Below are 17,389 nucleotides of genomic sequence, written 5' to 3'. Positions count from 1 at the left end.
TTCTGACCCTCTTCCCTTTTGCAGAGATCTCCATTCTTGGAGACTTCAATGTTCACCACCAGCTTTGGCTTTCCTCTCCCTTCACTGACCATCCTGGTGAACTAGCCTACAACTTTGCTATCCTCCATGACCTAGAGCAATTGGTGCAACACCCTACTCGTATTCCTGACCGTCTTGGAGATACGCCCAACATTCTTGACCTTTTCCTGACCTCTAATCCTTCTGCTTATGCTGTCACCCTTTCTTCTCCGTTGGGCTCCTCCGATCACAATCTCATATCTTTATCTTGTCCTACCACTCCAATCCCTCCTCAGGATCCCCCTAAGCGAAGGTGCCTCTGGCGTTTTGCCTCTGCTAGTTGGGGGGACCTGAGGAGGTATTTTGCTGATTTTCCTTGGAATGACTACTGCTTCCGTGTCAGAGACCCGTCTTTGTGTGCTGAGCGCATAACAGAGGTGATAGTGTCTGGCATGGAGGCGTACATTCCTCACTCTTTTTCTCGTCCTAAACCTTCTAAACCTTGGTTTAACACAGCTTGTTCTCGTGCTATACATGATAGAGAGGTGGCCCACAAAAGGTACTTAAGCCTTCCTTCACCAGAATCTCATGCACTTTATATTTCTGCCCGGAACCATGCCAAGTCTGTTCTCCAACTAGCCAAAAACTCCTTCATTAACAGAAAATGTCAAAACCTCTCAAGATCTAACTCCCCTCGTGATTTCTGGCATCTAGCCAAAAATATCTCCAATAACTTTGCTTCTTCTTCTTTCCCTCCTCTACTTCAACCAGATGGCACCACTGCTATCACATCTATTTCTAAAGCTGAACTCTTTGCTCAAACCTTTGCTAAAAACTCTACCTTGGACGATTCTGGGCTTGTGCCTCCCTCTCCTCCACCCTCTGACTACTTCATGCCACATATTAAAATTCTTCGTAATGATGTTTTCCATGCCCTCGCTGGCCTAAACCCTCGGAAGGCTTATGGACCTGATGGGGTCCCTCCTATTGTTCTCCGAAACTGTGCCTCCGTGCTTGCACCTTGCCTAGTCAAACTCTTTCAGCTCTGTCTGTCAACATCTACCTTTCCTTCTTGCTGGAAGTTTGCCTACATTCAACCTGTTCCTAAAAAGGGTGACCGCTCTAATCCCTCAAACTACCGTCCTATTGCTTTAATTTCCTGCTTATCTAAAGTTTTTGAATCTATCCTCAACAGGAAGATTCTTAAACATCTATCACTTCACAACCTTCTATCTGATCGCCAGTATGGGTTCCGTCAAGGCCGCTCTACTGGTGATCTTCTGGCTTTCCTTACTGAGTCTTGGTCATCCTCTTTTAGAGACTTTGGTGAAACTTTTGCTGTTGCCTTGGACATATCAAAAGCCTTTGATAGAGTCTGGCACAAAGCTTTGATTTCCAAACTACCCTCCTACGGTTTCTATCCTTCTCTCTGTAACTTCATCTCAAGTTTCCTTTCTGACCGTTCTATTGCTGCTGTGGTAGACGGTCACTGTTCTTCTCCTAAATCTATTAACAGTGGTGTTCCTCAGGGTTCTGTCCTGTCACCCACTCTCTTCTTATTATTCATTAATGATCTTCTAAACCAAACTTCTTGTCCTATCCACTCCTATGCTGATGATACCACCCTGCACTTTTCCACCTCTTTTCATAGACGTCCAACCCTTCAGGAGGTAAACATATCACGCAGGGAAGCCACAGAACGCCTGACTTCTGATCTTTTTAAAATTTCTGATTGGGGCAGAGCAAACTTGGTATTGTTCAATGCCTCAAAAACTCAATTCCTCCATCTATCAACTCGACACAATCTTCCAGACAACTATCCCCTCTTCTTCAATGACACTCAACTGTCCCCCTCTTCTACACTGAACATCCTCGGTCTGTCCTTTACTTATAATCTGAACTGGAAACTTCACATCTCATCTCTAGCTAAAACAGCTTCTATGAAGTTAGGTGTTCTGAGACGTCTCCGCCAGTTTTTCTCACCCCCCCAGCTGCTAACTCTGTACAAGGGCCTTATCCGTCCATGTATGGAGTATGCTTCACATGTCTGGGGGGGTTCCACTCATACTGCTCTTCTAGACAGGGTGGAATCAAAAGCTTTTCGTCTCATCAACTCCTCTCCTCTAACTGACTGTCTTCAGCCCCTCTCTCACCGCCGCAATGTTGCATATCTAGCTGTCTTCTACCGCTATTTTCATGCCAACTGCTCTTCTGATCTTGCTAACTGCATGCCTCCCCTTCTCCCGCGGCCTCGCTGCACAAGACTTTTTTCTTTCTCTCACTCCTATTCTGTCCACCTCTCTAACGCAAGAGTTAACCAGTATTCGCAATCATTCATCCCTTTCTCTGGTAAACTCTGGAACTCCTTGCCTGCTTCTGTATTTCCACCTTCCTATGACTTGAATTCCTTCAAGAGGGAGGTTTCAAGACACTTATCCACCAATTTTGACCACTGCTTTGACCCTTTTAAGGGACTGGCATTTCAGTGGGCATTTTTTTTTATTAGATTATTGTTGCCCTTGGCCAGTATCCTTCCTACATAAAAAAAAAAAAAAAAAAAAAAAATGATATATATAGGTAGATTATATATATATATATATATATATATATATATATATATATATATATATATATATATATATATATATATATATATATATATATATATATATATATATATATATATATATTTTTTTTTTTTTTTTTTTTTTTTTTTTTTTTTTTATAAATAGGCAGGAAATTAAAGCAATAGGACAGCAGTTTGAGGGATTAGAACAGTCACTCTTTTTTGGGAACAGGCTGAATGTAGGCAAACTTCCAGCAAGGAAAGGCAGATGTTGACAGACAGATCTGAAAGAGTTTGACTAGGCAAGGTGCAAGCATGGAGGCACAGTTTCAGAGAACAATGGGAGGGACCCCAACAGGTTCGTAAGGCTTCCGAGGATTTAGGCCAGCAAGGGCATGGAAAACATTATTGCAAAGAATTTTAATAGGTAGCATGAAGTAATCATAGGGTGGAGGAGAGGGAGGAAGCCCAGAATCATCCAAGGTAGAGTTTTTAGCAAAGGTTTGAGCAAAGAGATCAGCTTTAGAAATAGATGTGATAGCAGTAGTGCCATTTGGTTGAAATAAATGAGGGAAAGAAGAAGCAGAGTTATTGGAGATATTTTTGGCTAGATGCCAGAAGTCACAAGGGGAGTTAGATCTTGAAAGGTTTTGACACTTTCTGTTAATGAAGGAGTTTTTGACTAGTTGGAGAACAGACTTTTCATGGTTCCGGGCAGAAATATAAAGTGCATGAGATTCTGGTGATGGAAGGCTTAAGTACCTTTTGTGGGCCACCTCTCTATCATGTATAGCACGAGAACAAGCTGTGTTAAACTAAGGTTTGGTAGGTTTAGGTCAAGAAAAAGAGTGAGGAATGTATGCCTCCATGCCAGACACTATCACCGCAGTTATGCGCTCAGCACACAAAAATGGGTCTCTGACACAGAAGCAGTAGTCAATTCAAGGAAAATGAGCAAAATACCTCCTCAGGTCCCCCCAACTAGCAGAGGCAAAACGCCAGAGGCATTTTCGCTGAGGAGGGATTGGAGCGATAGGACAAGATACAGATATGAGATTATGATCGGAGGAGCCCAACGGAGAAGAAAGGGTAACAGCATAAGCAGAAAGATTAGAGGTCAGGAAAAGGTCAAGAATGTTGGGCGTATCTCCAAGATGGTCAGGAATACGAGTATGGTGTTGCACCAGTTGCTCTAGGTCATGGAGGATAGCAAAGTTGAAGGCTAGTTCACCAGGACAGCCAGTGAAGGGAGAGGAAAGCCAAAGCTGGTGGTGAACGTGCTCCACTTTGGAAGTTAAGTAGTCAAAGAATTTCTTATATAGTCAGAGGAGTTAGGTGAGAGGTATACAGCACAGATAAATTAAATTTGAGAGTGACTCTATAGTCGTAGCCAGATGGTGGAAAACTCAGAAGATTCAAGAGCGTGGGCACAAGAGCAGGTTAAGTCATTGCGCACATAAATGCAACATCCAGCTTTGGATCAAAAATGAGGATAGAGAAAGTAGGAGGGAACAGAAAAGGGACTACCGTCAGTTGCCTCAGACAACCTGAGTTTCAGTGAGGAAAAGAAGATGAAGTTTAGAAGAGGAGAGGTGGTGTTCTACAGATTGAAAATTAGATCTTTGACTGCAAATGTTGCATAAGTTAATGAAGAAAAAGTTGAGGGGTTGTCAAGATACTTAGGGTCGCCGACAGAAAGGCAGTCCGACCTGGGGACATTTATGGTCCCCTCGCCAGATGGGGACTCCAAGGCTGGTGTAGGAGTCGCCATGATAATTTTGAAATTTTTAAGTGAAGGGTGTGTATGTTATTAGGTGCTTGTAGTTTTGTGTGGAGGAAGAGAGTTGTCTTTAGAGGGCAGGCTGTGACTGCCCCCTTGTGTTGTGAGACACAAAGGGAAACGTTTAGTGAGGTCACACCTGTGTTTAATGATAAGTTCACAGCACTCCCTGAACAGTGCTTTAGACCTCACTGGGAGTAATTATCATTTCGGCAGGTGTCTATATATATATATATATATATATATATATATATATATATATATATATATATATATATATATATATATATATATATATATATGTGTGTGTGTGTGTGTGTGTGTGTGTGTGTGTGTGTGTAGTAGAAGTGAACAGGAAAAACATCCAAAGATTTCTGTTCTTTACTTTATTTCTTGCAATGTTTCACCTTCACAGAGGGCATCTTCAGGCTAAAATACATAAATACAAGTGCATCAATAAAAAAATACATTTTAAAAATAAGACCAAAAACACTAACCACTAGGGGCATAATAATAAAAGTAAACAAAAACTGACATATGTTATGACAGTGAGTAGCAGTATATTAACTAAAAATTAAATAAAACAGCAAAGACATTGTATAAAATAATATTAATATATTGGTGAATATACTAGACACTGATATGTTGTCCAATATATATATATATATATATATATATATATATATATATATATATATATATATATATATATATATATATATATATATATATATATATATATATATATATATATATATATATATTGTTATGGCCCCAACTTACTAGGGTAGACAGCAGAATATTGTAAGTACCCCATAAGGACAATAACACTCTTACTAGACAGTCCCTAGGTGTGTATCATGAGCCGCACAGATTATCACCACCCCAAAGACTCTCGCTTTCCCTCCTGATCTGACAGGTATCAATACAAAGACTGTACCTTACCTTAGCTTGTATTAAGAAAGTACAATGATAAATCACAGCCCCATCATTTTACAATGCCTCTAAAACCCAGAATTACAACTCCCTCACCGACTACCCAGCCAAGTGATCACTCCACACTCTTATATCACCAAATAACACAACTCCACCAGCTCACACAGCCACATAGTGCTTCACAGCATCATTGTACATTACCTCAAATTCATCCAGACAATCAGAGTCCTCAATATATCACTCAAATAACTCCAAAATACACCTCACCAAAATGTTACACCTGACCGCTTGGCTCCCTACCTGGCTAGTCGTTTTTTTCTGGAAGCAAGGTCTCCCACGTGTAAATAAACACAGTTCCAATGCACTCTGCTTCCAGCAACTAAGCGCAAAGTAATAAACACAATAATCAAAGCAATAATAATAAATAATATAGCCTAGAACATTAGTATTTATTATATACACGTACATGTATATAATACATTGGGGCATCAGAGAATGGGAAGCCATTTGCATGGAAAGAAAATGGAATCCCCTCAATGGCATGCTGACCTAATTGCAGTTGTCCTAAGACCCCCTTTCCAAAAAGATAAGTCATGAGTTAGCATTTTAAGCTAGCTCAGGCCTTTCAGGTACACAAGACAAGGCATCTGCAATTACACTTGCCTTTACTTTTACATGTTTGATAATTAACTCATAATCTTGCAATATCAGACACCATCTCATCAGCCTCTGATTTAAATTTTTCATTCTATGTAAGAACACAAGGGGATTATGGTCAGTAAAGACCAACTGGTTTTCCTGTTCCTTTTACATACACATCAAAATGATTTAAAGACATAATCAAACCCAATGCTTCTTCCTCAATAGTACTATAACTCACTTGATAACACATCAATTTCTTAGAATAATAACACATTGGGTGATCAACCCCTTCATGCTCCTGCATTAACTCTCCACCAATACCATCATGACTTGCATCCACATACAACTTAAATGGTTTCTCATAATCTGGTATCCTAAGTATAGGGGGATTCATCAACATTTTCTTTATCTTCTTGAATGCCTCTTCACAATGAGAATTCCAATTAAACTTAACCATCTTTGACAATAGTCTAGTTAGGGGCAAAGCCACTGATGAGAAATTATTACAAAATCTCCTATAGTATCCACTCATACCCAAAAATCTCAACAATTCCTTTCTGTTTGTTGGAGAAGGAAACTTCATAATGTCTTTTACCTTGGCATCCACAGGTTGCACTTTTCCTTGTCCAACTGTGTATCCCAAATATTCTACATAGGCTTTAGAAAATTCACTCTTCTTAAGATTTACAGTCAAGTTGGCATCATCTAATCTTTTAAATACTTCTCTCAACAGTGACAAATTCTCTTCCCATTTTTCAGAACATAACACAATATCATCTATGTACACATCATCTTTTACTCCTCTCAGCACATCATTTACCAGTCTTTGAAAGCAACTGCTGCTGTTTTTCATTCCAAATGGCATTACTTTATACTGATACAATCCATTCATAGTTGCAAATGCCAAAATAGCTTAGCCCTCTCTGTTAGTCCTACTTGCCAAAAACCTTTCAATAAATCAATTTTGGATACATAGCTTCTCCCATATGATCTATACAGTCATCAATTCTTGGAATGGGATATGAATCACCAGGTTTTGGCGCTAACACACAAGGTGAACTCCATGGACTGTTGTTTGGTTCTATTAAGTCATGCTTCAACATATATTCTATTTCTTTTTCTTATAATTCCCTTTTCCTTGGATTGTTTTATAGGCCCTACATTTTCTACTTCCACATCATGGACGATAGCATTAGTTTTTCTTGGAGTGTCCTGAAATAAGTTTTCAAAGCTTTTAATGACTCCAATCAATTCCTCTCTTTTTTTTTTTTCGACTCCATGTGCCTTAATTTAACTCAGATTTTTCAATACACCAGAATTTTCCCACATTTTTCCATCACATTTTTTCCAGTTTCATTTCAGATATTTCATCTCTTGCCTCTTCAGTGGCATTTACTACACTCACATTATTTACTTCTTTCTCATCATCTCTTTCATGATATTCTTTCAGCATATTGATGTGGCATAATTGGTTACTCTTTCTTCTTCTAAGAGTTTTCATTATGTAATTTACATCACCCAATTTTCTTTCAATTTTGCAAGGCCCACTGTATCTTGCTTTCATTGGATGGCCTTGCATGGGAAATAACACAAGTACTTTATCACCTACATTGAATCTTCTGACTGGCTTTACGATCATACGATCCCTTCATCTTACTTTGAGCGTCCTTCAAATTCTCCATGGCAATCTCCCTAGCTCTTAATAATATATGTTTAAAGTCTGACACATATCGCAAAATGTTTGGAGGATCATCACTCCCCAGCCATTTATCCTTTAACATCCTCAAAGACCCTCTAACCTCATGGCCATATACTAACTCAAAAGGACTAAATCCTGTGGACTCTTGCACACTGCCTCTCAGTGCAAAGAGTGCCAATGGTACAGCCTTATCCCAGTCAACTCCCATCTCTTCACAATATATTCTGAGGGTGTTTTTGAGAGTCTATTGGAATCTCTCCACACAGCCCTGTGACTGGGTGATATGCACTAGAAAACTGTTGCTGTACATGTAACCCCTTTAATATTTTCTGAAACATATTACTAGTAAAATTACTCCCCTGATCTGACTGAATCACCTCTGGTAAACCAAAGCATGAGAAGAATTTCACCAGCTCCCTCACAATGTTCTTGGCATTTATGCTCCTCATTGGTATGACCTCAGAGAACCTTGTCGAGACACACATGATGGTCAGCATGTACTCATTTCCTCTTCTAGTGCTTGGCAAAGGACCCACACAATTCATTTTTATCATACTGAAAGGTTTGTCTATTATAGGAATGGGTTGGAGAGGAGCCGGACTAATACCTTGATTTGCTTTTCCAACCCTTTGACATGTGTCGCAGCTTTTACAAAATTCTGCAACCTCTTTCTTCACATTTGGCCAGTGGAAATGAGATAGAATTCTTCTCAGTGTTTTCTCACTCCCAAGTGTCCTGACAAACTACTCTCATGTGCTATTTCCATTACCTTTCTCTTATACACTTCAGGGACTACTATCTGCCTTTTCATCATCCAGTGATGTGTTGATGGGGCATCTACACTTCTCCAATTTCTCATAAAAATTCCTTTTTTGCACATTGTATCTTACATACTCATCATGAACATCATTTCTCTTTGCCTCACAATATAACTCCTTTAATTTTTCATTGGCCCTTTGGGCCTTAATCAATTCATCAGTGTTTACAGAAAAATTTTGCTGGCTTACAACCTTATATTCAATCTTATTTTCATTTACATCCTTACAAACATCCTCAACATCATCATCTATTTCATGTACATTATTAAACAATTGTGACATTCATATTTTCATCAATATTACCATCATTATTGTCTGCATGGCTGAGAGAGGCCTCAGTGCTATTCTCCTCCACATCATTATCCTTCTCTCTTAGTGCCATTGCATGAGTTATAGCATAGGCGGGAAATACTTCACTCTCTTCAATTTTTTCACTGTCATTATCCTCATTACCAACTAATTCAGGATCAGCTTCCATCTCTTCCTCATTCCAAAGATTTTCAATCACTTGAAGCTCTGGTACAACCTTGTTACCAGCTAAATAATTTCCTAGTAACATATCTACCACATCTATAGGCAATTAATTGCTCACACCTAACCCACCTTCACTTTGCCAACTACAAATCCAGTCTCCAACCACACATAGTACAAGGGAATAGACAGTCCTGATGCCAAACCTCTCACATTAACTTCCTCACCCAAGTAAGACTCCTCATTCCACTCAGGGGCTTTCCTGAGGATTAAGCTTAGGTTGGCCCCTGTATCTCTCAAGACAACATTTTTTTTTTCTGTACCATCTCCAAGTTTTATTTTACCTCCAGTGATAAATGGCTCAAAATCCCTCACAGGCTTTTCCCTTGGTCTCAAGCCAAAGTCTTCCAGACATTCTCCCTGCTTATCATGAGACACTGCCAATCCTGCTGACTTTGGACTTTGTTTTTGCACTGAAATTTGCTATGTCCAAGCTCATCACATCCTAAACACTTGATTGGGGAGCCCTACCCACACCCTGGTGCTTGTTAACCCCTACTTACTTCTGCCAGTGTGGATTCTGACTTGGATTGCGTTTGTCAAACCACCATGAGTTGCCATAGAATTGTGGTGCCTTATTATAAGGTTGTCTCCCATAATTACTTTGCTGCTGTCCAGCATTTAGTTGTGTCATATGTTGTGGTCCTCCATTAAATTTATTTTGGTTATTCCTATACTTATCCTTCTTATTTATAAAATATTTTCTGTGTTGCATATGCCTCACTAAGCTGGTTTGCCTTGCGTCCTTCATCCAACACATTATCTATATTTTCCTTACTAATCTCATATCTCATGTTGCCATACAATTGACTATAGAATTGTTCCAACAGCATTAGTTGTTTTGATTGCTCAAAGGTCTGGACAGTTTTAGATATTAACCATTTTTCAAATTTAATGGAGCAATGTCTTGCCATCTCCAAATATGTCATGTTTGGCAACTTCTTAATATCTCTAGATTTTCTCCTATACACTTCAGGGTCTAGTTCAGCTGTTCTTAATACTGCCTCTTTCACTACATCATAATCTCTTGATTCTGTAAGGTCTAAATAAGCATAGGCTTCTCTTGCCTGACCCTTGAATATAATTTGCACTAAAAATGCCCAGTCTGCTTTTTCCCAGTTTCTCAGTTGTGCCATTTTTTTCAGGCTGAGTGAAAAAATCTTCCTCATCTTCTACAAACTATGGTAGATAATTCACTCTCCTTTCTACCCTGTGTGCATCATCATCTACACTTATGCTTTCTTGCTCCATTTGTTTCATTTTCATTTCTTTTCCTGCTTTGATTTTTCTTTCTCTATTTGCATCTGGCACTCAGTTTTAAATTTTTCCAGGGCAAGCATCTCATCCTGTGTTTTAACATTTTCATGCATGCTTGCTGTTGCACCTTCACTCTTCCTTTCACCAGTACTGTATACATCCCTCTCACCTAACTTCTCCAATAACTCTTTCTGCATTTCTTCCTTCAGTTTATTTTTCAGAGTTATTTGCCAGCTACCTGCTATTTCACACAATTCCTCCTGTGTACACTGATATAAATAATGCAAATCACATGTTTCCAAAAATTTTTGTCACATTAGACTCAGCCATTGTCCATATAAAGCAAATATTGTTAATTACACACAAAATACACCTGTTACTCCCTGTGTGAATAATGCAAAAAAAAAACTTACCTTATTGTGGCACACTTCATAACAAATATAATTTACAAGCCTCCAGCTAAGACAAACATAGCTCAAAACATCCCAGTTAGGTTAAACATAGTTCAAAAGATCCCAGACAGGGTATACATACACACAGTTCAAAAGATCCTGGACATGGTATACATACACACAGTTCAAAAAGATCCCAGACAGGCCCCCATAAATCCTGTTACGGCCCCAACTTACTAGGGTAGACAGCAGGATACTATAAGGACGATAACACTCTTACTAGACAGCCCCTAGGCGTGTATCATGAACCACACAGATTATCACCACCCCAAAGACTCACTTTCCCTCCCGATCACACAGGTATCAGTACAAAGACAGTGTACCTTACCTTAGCTTATATTAAGAAAGTACAATGATAAATCACAGCCCCAGTGTTTTACAATGCCTCCAAAACCCAGAATTACAACTCCCTCACTGACTAACCTGCCAAGCAATCACCCCTCACTCTCATATCACCAAATAACACAACTCCACCAGCTCACACAGCCACACAGCACTTCATAACATCGTTGTACATTACCTCAAGTTCATCCAGACCATCAGAGTCCTCAATATATTGCTCAAATAACCCCAAAATACCCCTCACCAAAATGTTACACCCAACCGCTTGGCTCCCTACCCAGCTTGTCATTTTTTCTGGAAGCAAGCTCTCCCACGTGTTAAATAAACACAGTTCCAATGCACTCTGTTTCCAACAACAAAGCACAAAATAATAAACAACAATAATCAAAGCAATAATAATAAATAATATAGCTTAGAACATTAGTATTTACTACCTACACATACATGTATATAACACATTGGGGTATCAAAGAACAGGAAGTTATTTGCTTTGAAAGAAAATGGAATCCCCTCAATGGCACACTGACCTAATTGTGGTTGCCCTAACAATATATATATATATATATATATATATATATATATATATATATATATATATATATATATATATATATATATATATATATATATACACACACACCAGCCTGTTCCTAAAAAGGGTAACTGTTCTAATCCCTCAAACTACCATCCTATTGCTTTAATTTCCTGCCTATCTAAAGTTTTTTAATCTATCCTCAACAGGAAGATTCTTAAAAACCTATCGCTTCACAACCTTCAGTGTGATCGCCTTTATGGGTTCCGTCAAGGCTGTTGTACTGGTGATCTGGCTTTCCTTACTGAGTCTTGGTCATCTTCTTTTAGAGATTTTGGTGAAACTTTTGCTGTTGCCTTAGATAAATCAAAAGCTTTTCATAGAGTCCGGCACAAAGCTTTGATTTCCAAACTACCCTCCAACGGCTTCTATCCTTCTCTCTGTAACTTCATCACGTTTCCTTCCTGATCATTCTATTGCTGCTGTGGTATGCAGTCATTATTCTTCTCTTTAATCTATTAACAGTGGTATTTCTCATGGTTCTGTCCTGTCACCCACTCTCTTCCTATTATTCATCAATGATCTTAACCAAACTTCTTGTCCTATCCACTCCTATGCTGATGATACCACCCTGCACTTTTCTACATCTTTTCATTGACATCCAACCCTTCAGGAAGTAAACAGTTCACACAGGGAAGCCACAGAACGCCTGATCTCTCAAAAATTTCTGATTGGGGCAGAGCAAACTTGGTATTGTTCAATGCCTCAAAAACTCAATTTCTCCTTCTATCAACTTGACACAACCTTCCAGACAACTATCCCCTCTTCTTCAGTGACACTCAACTGCCCCCCCTCTTCTACACTGAACATCCTCAGTCTATCCTTTTCTTATAATCTAAACTGGAAACTTCACATCTCATCTAGCTAAAACAGCTTCAACGAAGTTAGGCACTCAGAGACGTCTTCACCTGTTTTTCTCACTCCCCCTCCCACACACCCCCCCGCTGCTAACTCTGTAAAAGGGCCTCATCTATCCATGTATGGAGTATACTTCACATCTTGAGGGGGTTCCACTCATACTGCTCTTTTAGATGGTGGAATCAAAAGCTTTTAGTCTCATCAATTCCTCTCCTCTAACTGTCTTCAGCCTCTTTCTCATTGCTGCAATGTTGCATCTCTAGCTATCTTGTACTGCTATTTTCATGCTAACTGCTCTTCTGATCTTGCTATCTGCATGCCTCCCCTCCTCCCATGACCTCACTGCACAAGACTGTCTTCTTTCTCTCGCCCCTGTTCTGTTCACCTCTCTAATACAAGAGTTAACCAGTATTCACAATCATTCATCCTTTTCTCTGATAAACTCTGGAACTCCCTGCCTGCGTCTATATTTCCACCTTCCTATGACTTGAACTCATTCAAGAGGGAGGCTTCAAGACACTTACTCTTCAATTTTTGACTACCACTTCGAACCCTATTCTGGGACCAGCATCTCCATGTTTTTTATTTATTTATTTATTTTTTCTTTTATTTTATTTTTGTTGCCCTTGGCTGGTGTCCCTCCTACTTAAAAAAAAAATTATATATATATATATATATATATATATATATATATATATATATATATATATATATATATATATATATATATATATATATATATATATAGATAGATAGATAGATAGATAGATAGATAGATAGATAGATAGATAGATAGACAGACAGACAGACAGACAGACAGACAGACAGACAGACAGACAGACAGACAGACAGACATATAGGTGTGTGTGTGTGTGTGTGTGTGTGTGTGTGTGTGTGTGTGTGTGTGTGTGTGAGAGAATCATTCATATGACTGAACATCAAAGGAGGAGCATGTATTTCTCTCTCTCTCTCTCTCTCTCTCTCTCTCTCTCTCTCTCTCTCTCTCTCTCTCTCTCTCTCTCTCTCTCTCTCTCTCTCTCTCTCTCTCTCTCTCTCTCTCTCTCTCTCTCTCTCTCATTATGACCACAATTCCCAGCCCCTTCACAAAGCTGCTGCACCTGGACTAGCTTCCCTGAACCACCTCCTACATGGACTCAGTGCAGTGCTCAAATACAGGTGTACAGGGTCTCTTGTGACTCTTGCACCCTTTGCACAACAGGTCGTAACACTAGGTCACACTAATTGAGGTCACCAATCTGTTTAACCACCTACAGACAAGGGAAATACTCTAACAACAATTAACTCCCACAGCTGTGAAAGGATCGACAACCACGTCTAGGAAAAAACAATTATAACAAGCACTAACATATCTGGTCAAGGTATAAAACCCTGCTGGACATCTGCCCTCCATAACAAGTTCACCCACTGTCCAACAGTGTGTTATAGCCTCAAGCTGAGTAGTGTCGTTTACTGCCTCCTGGATGGCAGGCCTTCTTAGGACCTGAGGAGGGAGTAAAGTTCACTACACAGCTAATTACTTAAGTCCTCTGTAAGTCAGGCACACTCCTGGAGCCTGACACAGCCTAGGAGTCACTTCCCTGGATATGGAGTGTGTTATACATAGCTACCCTCTCTGGCAGACTACTATGGAGACTCCTTTTCTATATAAGTAGGCTGGGGCGTTCAGCTGGTAATGACTCACTGATTCCCTTAAGGCAACTGACCCAACTAACACTTATCCTGCCTCAGTCTCTGTCGGATATTAGTGCTTGTCTCAATACATCTGCTCTGTCAAAGCATTGGGCAGTGACTAACTGGGAAAGTGCACCGCGCTCTCTCCCACTCTTCCATTAGGGGGGTAGGGGTGTGACAACACACATACATGCATACCCCCACCCACACTCTGCTCCCTGCACTGGTTATATGAAAATACACTCGACTTCTGAAAATTCTAATGATCAAAATAGGGGGGCTAGATGATTACTGATTACTTTATTGTCAAGAGCAACTCTTCTACTGAATACTAGGTGAAACTCAGATTGAGTGGGCAAGGGGAAGTAAGCAAATTTACATGGGCAATATGAGTTATTGAGTGTATAAATATCATTCTAGAAGTTTCAGGCTGGGTACGTACAGGATCAGGATGCGTATAAGTTTTGTCTCTGGCCTCTCTCTCTCTCTCTCTCTCTCTCTCTCTCTCTCTCTCTCTCTCTCTCTCTCTCTCTCTCTCTCTCTCTCTCTCTCTCTCTCTCTCATTATTCTTTTCTCATTCATTCTTACTGCTTTCTTCATTTAATATTACGTTATTTCACTGCATACAACAATATATATATATATATATATATATATATATATATATATATATATATATATATATATATATATATATATATATATATATATATATATATATATATATATATATATGAAGCATATTTTGACTCTCTTCCCTTTTGTGGGGATCTCCATTCTTGGAGACTTCAATGTTCACCACCAGCTTTGGCTTTCCTCTTCCTTCACTGACCATCCTGGTGAACTAGCCTTTAACTTTGCTATCCTTCACGACCTAGAGCAATTGGTGCAACACCCTACTTGTCTTGGAGATAACCTAACATTCATGACCTTTTTCTAACCTCTAATCCTGCTTATGCTGTTACCCTGTCTTCTCCATTGGGCTTCTCCGATCACAATCTCATATCTGTATCTTGTCCTATCACTCCAATCCCTCCCCAGGATCCCTCTAAGCAGAGGTGCCTTCAGCATTTTGCCTCTACTAGTTGGAGGAACTGAGGAGGTATTATGCTGATTTTCCTTGGAATGACTGCTGCTTCTGCATACCGTGTACTGTGTACTGACTACTGCTTCTGTGTACTGAGTGCATAATAGATGTGATAGTGGCATGGAGGCGTACATTCCTGACTTTATTTTTTATTTTTTATTTATTTTATTTTATTTTTTTTTTTACCTAAACCTTCCAAACCTTGGTTTAACACAGTCTTTTCTCATGCTATACATGATAGGGAGGTGGCCCACAAAAGGTACATGAGCCTTCCATCACCTGAATCTCATATGCTTTATTTTTCTGCCCAGAATCATGCCAGATCTGTTGTCCAACTAACCAAAAACTCCTCATTAATAGAAAGTGTCAAAATCTTTCAAGATCTAACTCCCCTCATGATTTCTGGCATCAAGCCAAAAAACATATCCAATAACTTTGCTTCTTCATCTTTCCCTCCTTTATTTCAACCTGATGGCACCACTGCCATCTCATCTATTTCTAAAGCTGAACTCTTCACCCTAACCTTTGCTAAACACTCTACCTTGGATGATTCAGAGCTTGTTTCTCCCTCTCCTTTGCCCTCTGGCTACTTCATGCTGCTGATTAAGATTTTTCACAGTGATCTTTTCCATACCCTGACTAGCCTAAACCCTTGGAATGTTTATGGACCTGGTGCATTCCCTCCAATTGTTCTCTGAAACTGTGCCTTTGTGCTTGCACCTTGCCTAATCAAACTCTTTCAACTCTGTCTATTAACATCTACCTCTCCTTGCTGGAAGTGTGCCAACATTCAACCTTTTCCTAAAAAGGGTGACCATTCTAATTCCTCAAAGTACCATCCTATTGCTTTAATATCCTTCCTATCTAAAGCTTTTGAATCTATCCTCAACAGGAAGATTCTTAAACATCTATCACTATCTGATCACTAGTATGGTTTCTGTCAAGGCCACCCTACTGGTGATCTGTCTTTCCTTACTGAGTCTTGGTCATCCTCTTTTAGAGATTTTCATGAAACTTTTGTTTTGCCTTAGACATATCAAAAGCTTTTGATAGAGTCTGGCACAAAGCTTTGATTTCCAAAGTACCCTCCTATGGCTTCTATCCTTCTCTCTGTAACTTCATCTCAAGTTTCCCTTCTGACTGTTTTCTTATTGCTGTGGTAGACGGTCACTGTTCCTTTTCTAAATCTATTAACAGCTGTGTTCCTCAAGCTTCTATTCTGTCACCTACTGTCTTATTATTCATCAATGATATTCTAAAGCAAACTTTTTGTCCTATCCCCTCCTACGCTGATGATACCACCCTGCACTTCTCCATGTCTTTTCATAGACGTCCAAACCTTCAGCAAGTAAACAGTTCGTGCAGGGAAGCTACAGAACACCTGACTTCTCATCTCTCTGAAATTTATGATTAGGGCAGTGCAGACTTAGTATTGTTCAATGCCTCAAAAACTCAGCTCCTCCATCTTTCAACTTGACACAACCTTCTAGACAACTCTCCCCTTTTCTTCAGTGACACTCAACTGTCCCCCTCTTCTACACTGAACATGCTCAGTCTGTCCTTTACTCACAATCTAAACAGGAAACTTCATATCTCATCTCTAGCTAAAACAGCTTCTATCAAGTTAGGTGTTCTGAGTAATCTCCACTAGTTTTTCTCACTCCCCAGCTGCTAACTCTGTACAGGGGCCTTATCAGTCCATGTATGGAGTATGCCTCACAGATATGGGGGTTTCCACTCATACCAATCTTCTAGACAATGTGGGATCAAAATCTTTTTGTCTCATCAACTCCTTTCCTCTAACTGACTATCTTCAGCCTCTTTCTCATTGCTGCAATGTTGCATCTCTTGCTATTTTCCACTACTATTTTCATGCTAACTGCTCTTCTGATATTACTAACTGCATGCCTCCCTTCCTCCTGTGACCTCACTACACAAGACTTCTTTTTCTCACCTCTATTTTGTCTGCCTCTCTAATGGAAGAGTTAACCAGTATTCTCAGTCATCCATCCCTTCCTCTGGTAAGCTCTGGAATTCCCTGCTTTCTGTATTTCCTTCTTCCTATGACTGGAACTCTTTCAGGTGGGAGGTTTCAAGACACTTATACTCCATTATTTGA

The 17,389-nt window shown here is 39.5% G+C and overlaps 1 protein-coding gene across 10 annotated transcripts in view; it reads left to right on the top strand.

Moving 5' to 3' along the window:
- LOC135101742 (small ribosomal subunit protein mS23-like) overlaps positions 1 to 17,389 on the top strand; it is an 80,507-nt gene that overhangs the window by 51,994 nt on the left and 11,124 nt on the right. The gene's annotated exons all lie outside the window — the stretch shown is intronic.

The sequence above is a fragment of the Scylla paramamosain genome, chromosome 1 (assembly GCF_035594125.1).
Source record: "Scylla paramamosain isolate STU-SP2022 chromosome 1, ASM3559412v1, whole genome shotgun sequence".
NCBI lineage: Eukaryota > Metazoa > Arthropoda > Malacostraca > Decapoda > Portunidae > Scylla > Scylla paramamosain.
This window is presented reverse-complemented; position numbering and strand designations above follow the sequence as displayed.